Here is a 5,626-nt window from a genome sequence, read left to right as displayed (position 1 = left end):
CCTCATTTGCCTCTTTTGCTCCCACCCTCTCTTCAATCACTGCTCTGTGCAGGTGATGGAAGGAGTTCAGAAATGTTAATAGATAGCAAAGTGCTCGTGTGTGTTTTATCAGCTCTCCTGGAACGGTTAATGCTGATACGGTGCCCCTTTCAAGTCTGAAAAATCTGGGCAAGCGTGTGCAGATAGCAGGGAGTGCACTGAACAAAACATCAAGGAAAAGAGTCTGTAGGGGGGAATGGAAATGGTAAAAGGATTATAGGAGAGAAAATGTATCGGACTTATCTGGCGATAGTCGGTAACAAAAGTGTGTCAGTTTATGAAATGAACTTCAAATCCCACAAAACTAATTGTGTGTTTTCTTGTCTTATTTGTGAGTATCTCTGGCAGTGCTCTTCCCCCCCACTGGAAAAGCATGTCTTTGTGTGGATAATACCCTGTGCCTGCAGTATATGGGGAGATTACACAGCCCATCGGGTTCATACCTCTTAAACTAATGATGTTAAACTAGTTTATTAAAAAAAAAAGAGAGAGAATAACTTCAAAGGTTCACATGTGGGTTGCAAACCTCTCATGTCTTCTGTATACAGGGTCTTCCTCTTATTTTGATCAAGGCTGTTCCCAGTACTTCTGTTGAAATAGTCCCAAGCCTTTGATCTTGTTATCAACGTGACCACCAGTGCGAGCGCGGTGACAGAGGGTGACATCAGCCACACTCGTGGGGCTGGATCCTCCCCTGTGTGGGACCTCCCTGGGCTGTGCCTGTCTCTGGGCAGTTTTCCTGCTGGGAAAGTGACTTCTAGACCCCGAGCCCTTGGCCCACTCTGGCTCAGGGTCTAAATCCCCAAGGTGGGAAGAGTAAATAGGGAAGGGCAGGCACAGGGATGGAGTGGGGGGCAGGAGGGGAGGGCTTGGAGGGGTCTTGGAGGCGATTTGACCCCCAGTGGGGGCTGTGCATGGAGAGGAGGGAGCTCTCAGCATGCTTGTTTCATGTTTCCTCTTTATTTTCCATCCACATCCTTGTGACTCCCTGGAAGCATCCAAGGCCAGGTTGGACAGGGCTTGGAGCAACCTGGTCCAGTGGAAGGTGTCCCTGGCCATGGCAGGGGCATGGAACAGGATGAGTTTTAAGGTCCCTTCCAACCCAAACCGGTCTGGGATTCTATGATTCAATGATCCTACCGTGGTTTTAGCCAAGGTGCATCAGCAGAGTCGGGGTCAGGCAGCAGCACCGTGCCCTGGTCTGATGGTGGGGGCTGCACAGGCTGTGCTGGCATCTCTTGGTGGGGCTGGACAGGCTGTGGTGGCATCTCTTGGTGGGGCTGGACAGGCTGTGGTGGCATCTCGTGGGCTGGACAGGCTGTGCTGGCATCTCTTGGTGGGGCTGGATAGGCTGTGCTGGCATCTCTTGGTGGGGCTGGACAGGCTGTGCTGGCATCTCGTGGGCTGGACAGGCTGTGGTGGCATCTCCCAGGTTTTTTGAGGTTCCCCGTGAGGAAGGCAGATCCCTGGCCCACGCTGTGTCCCTGTGCACAGGGAAGGACTCTGATTCTGTCCCCTGGTTTAGGACTTGTGGCTCCTGACAGGCACAGTGTGGGCACTGCTCTGATGTGCTGGGGCTGCTGGATTTGCTTTGATTGAGCTCCTGGTCTCCTGTCACCTCCACAAAGCCCCTTACAGGGAGCAACAGAACAGCCCTGGTGCAGCCCCCAGAGCCTGCACACTGCTGGTGTCTGAGCTGGGCTTCTGTGGGAAGGCAACAACCTGGAGCCATCTCTTTTGGAGCAGAGCACCTGCCTCGTGGGCACAGGGGAGCCAGGTTAGCTGGGTGCAGTCAGGAGGAGCTCAGGGAGTGTGGACTGGCACATCTGCAATGCTCCTAGAGCCCTCCAGGCCTTAAAGACCTCTCTGCCTTTTTCTTTCCCACTTTTTTTTTTTTTTTTTTACTACCTGCTCTAAAAAAAGCTCAAAAGAAAAAAATAAATTTAATTTCTCTTTATTGTGTAGCTTCACTGTGAACTGATTCTTTTAATCTAAAATTATTCCTTTTTGGTGCCACAATCTGACTTCAAGCTTCTTTGCTGCCTGTGAACATGACACACAGCAGCAGGCAGAGAGGAGGGGACAGGCTGTGTCTGGCCTTTGCTGGGCACCAGGAGGGCTGAGCACGGCTGGAGGACACTGCTTTAAACAGCTTTTTGCAGTCCTTTTCTCCCTCATTTGACTGAGTTTTTGTCTCAGGTGCAGAGAAGGGCTAACAAATAAAATATAAATAGTTAATTTCCCCCTCTGTTCAACCTGGGAATTCAGATTCAAGTTTAGACAGGAAAATCAGAAGGAAATTCAAAGATACTCCGCTTTCTTGATGACTGCAGCTGCTACCTGAACACAGAGATTCCCTGTAGATCTGCGAACAAGGACTTCCAGAAGCTGATAAAGATGAAGAAAACTCTGGAAGACCTTCCTGTACCTGCCACCGCCTGCCTAGTTCACGGGATTGCTTTCAAATCCCAGGCACTCCGCGACTCTTCCCTGTTGGCAGGAGGAGAAAACAGACTCCCTGACTGGACATGCAGAGCATGGACGGGGCCACCGCCGCTCTGGGCAGGACAAGCTGCTCCCTGGGCACCTCCACACAAAGCCACGGCCCCAGGGGCTCGCCCTCCCCTCGTTTTGTCCCCTCAGTGTCCCTTTGTGGTGGCTGGCGCAAAGGGGGTGGTGAGTCAGGCAGGTGTTTGGGTGGGCTGCTCCTCCGCACGTGCAGTCCCGGTCATTTGGGAAATGAAGTCCCTGCCTGAGTTCCTGGGTTGCTCTCCCAGGGCGGTGTTATTGCACAAGGGGATTTGGAGAGAACCACACGGTTAAATGACATTTTTATGAAATAGGATGAATGAGACTTAATGAGATTTTCTTCCAAAGGGAACGAGTCTGAGGTTTTCGGCCTCCATTATAATGGCTTAATTTTCTGTGCTGGAGCAGTAAATGGGACTCTGAGAGGTTTTTATCCAACATTGTTTCAAAGAAAGTTGTAAGGAGAAAGAGGTGCTCAAGTCACCTTCTCATGGTTGGAGGTCCTGGGCTGGAGGCGACACCACTGTCACCATCCCAAGGGGCCCAGAGGGATACAGGCTGTTTGTTCTCCCAGGAAAGGACCCTGTTGTAGGGCTCAGTAGCATCTGGCATCGTGGCATGTCGATATTTGGCATTATGAGCAGCAAAAATATTAATAATCCTAATAATTCATAACTGTTTTCTGTGCCTTGAAAGGGCTTTTACTGTTCAGCTCGTGGGCTTGGCAGGACACTTGCTTTCCATGTCCATGGTGGCCATTCCCAGGCCTGGATAACGTGTAACTGGGCAGCAACAACAAATTCACCCTTGTATTCTTTCATTATTAGCCCAGGTTGCCCAGCCCAGGCATGGTCAGTTCATGGCACTGTGTGAGGCTCCCAGATGGATTCAGCCATTGGGTGGGTGACAAAATTGTGGCTTCAAAGGACATCACGTCCAGGGCCACCACGGCACTCAACCTCTGGGGCCGTTTGCTTTTTGTTCTGGTGCAGAGGGGGCTGAGCAGGGCCTGGGGCAGGAGGAGTGGGAGCTCTGTGGGGCCGTGGGGTGAATGCAAGCTCTGGGTTTGGGGATGGTGCAAACCAGCAGCTCCTCCTTACAGAGAAGGGTGGGAAGGGAGAGGGACAGGGTTTGGGGTTTGATCCTGGTTTCTGAACCCTCGTTTAGGATCAGCCTGTCCCTGGGACCAGCGCTGGAGCATCCCCGGGGTGCCCACTGCTGTTGTCCCATGTTCCCCATCAATCCCTTGGGATTTCCTTTTGCAGGGCAGGAGGACCGGGGTGAGGCACTGGCACAGCCGTGGTGCTGGGAGCAGGGTCTGTCTGGGCTCCAGTTCCGGGCTCTGGGGTCTGTGCTGCCTGGAATGGGCACCTCTGGACTGTGCCCTGGATGTGGGACAGGGCAGTGTGTGACCCCACGGCCTGGGGACAAGGGCTGGGCCAGCGAGGGGCTTCACTGTGCCCTTGCACTTCCCAGGAGGTGCCCTAATGATGTTCAGGCACAGCCAGCGTGGAAGGTGACATTTCTTTGGCCAAAGGCTTTGCCACCTGCCCTGCCTGGACTGACTAAGGGCAGAGTTACATTGATTATTAGGAAGAAATTCTCCCCTGTGAGGGTGGGCAGGCCCTGGCACAGGTGCCCAGAGCAGCTCTGGCTGCCCCTGGATCCCTGGCAGTGCCCAGGGCCAGGCTGGATGGGGCTTGGAGCAGCCTGGGACAGTGGAAGTGTCCCTGCCATGGCAGGGAGTGGAATGGGATGAGATTTAAGGTCTGTTCCAACCCAAACCAGTGTGTGATTCTATAATAATGATAAAAACCCAGCCAAGCTGGACCCCATCAGCTCTGCCAGCCGGACCAAGGTGGGCTCTGGACAGAGGGACAGCTCCTGATGGGGGAACTGTGGAGCCCCCGGGTCCAGCCTCAGAGCAGGATGAGGAGGAGGAGGGCAGGAGGCTCCTTGGATCTGGAGGGCAGGTTTGGGGGCCAACCCCTAATTAAAACCTTTTGTATGAAGTTCCAAACCCTCCATTCCGTGCCTGGTTAATATTTAACAGCTGGGGCCGGAGATGGGAACACAACTGCGGCCGGGCTTTGGCTGCTGTGCCAGTTCTATTGCAATCAGGGACTGTTTAATTAGCCTGCAGAGCGAAAACAGGCCCGCAGATTTTATTTATATATATATATATATATATATATGTAATAACACCGGGACCCGCCCCATTTTCTCCCTGACATGAAAACTTTTAGCAAAGTTTTTAATGCCGGGGAGTCGCCCCGGCCCTGCAGCGCTGCCGTGGGCTGGGGAAGGGGACGGGAGATGCGCGGAGGTTGCGCGGGCGCTGCGCGGGGCGGCGCAGGAAAAGGGGCGCCTGCGCCTTTAAGGCGGCGGAGCGGCGGCTGCGATCGCTTCCCTTTGATAAGGTCCTGGCAACTCTGTAGCCGCCGCGGGATGCCGCGGGAAGGGCGCAAAAAATAAATCCTGGCCCCCAAAAAATAGAATAATTTGATTTTCCTCACCAGCACTCACCTACGCACCCTTCCTCCCGCCCCCGCCCGCGCTGAAGCCGCCCCCGCGCACGCCTCGCACCGGGGATGCCCCGGGGCTGGGAGCACCGGGACGGGCAAGGGGTGCTCCTCTGGCTTCTCCCTCTTTCTCTTTTTAATTTTTAAAATTCTTTGGGGCCTTTTTCTCTTTTTTTTCTCTCTCTTTTTTTTTTTTTTTTTTCCAGTGCGCTACCGCCCTTGCAGGACCGCTCCGCCGGGCCGCGCTTTGATGCTGCGGGGGGAGCCCGGGGCGGGGGGCGGAGGGAGGGGGGGGGCGGGACCTGCGCTTTTGTATTTAAAATAAATAAAATAAATAACCAGGGGAGGGAGGGAGAGGAGGGAGGCGCGGATCGCAGTGGGCTCCTTCCCTCGCAGCCCCCCCCCCCCCTCCCTTTACCCCCCTCTCTCCCGATGCTCTCCGATGCGGTTGCACCGCCGGGGAGGAGAGGAGGAGGAGGAGGAGGAAGGCGAGGAGGAGGAAGGCCGGCGGGGGGAGCGGGTGCAGCCTGCGCGCT

The sequence above is a fragment of the Vidua chalybeata genome, chromosome 19 (genome assembly GCF_026979565.1).
Source record: "Vidua chalybeata isolate OUT-0048 chromosome 19, bVidCha1 merged haplotype, whole genome shotgun sequence".
Classification (NCBI taxonomy): Eukaryota; Metazoa; Chordata; class Aves; order Passeriformes; family Viduidae; genus Vidua; species Vidua chalybeata.
This window is presented reverse-complemented; position numbering follows the sequence as displayed.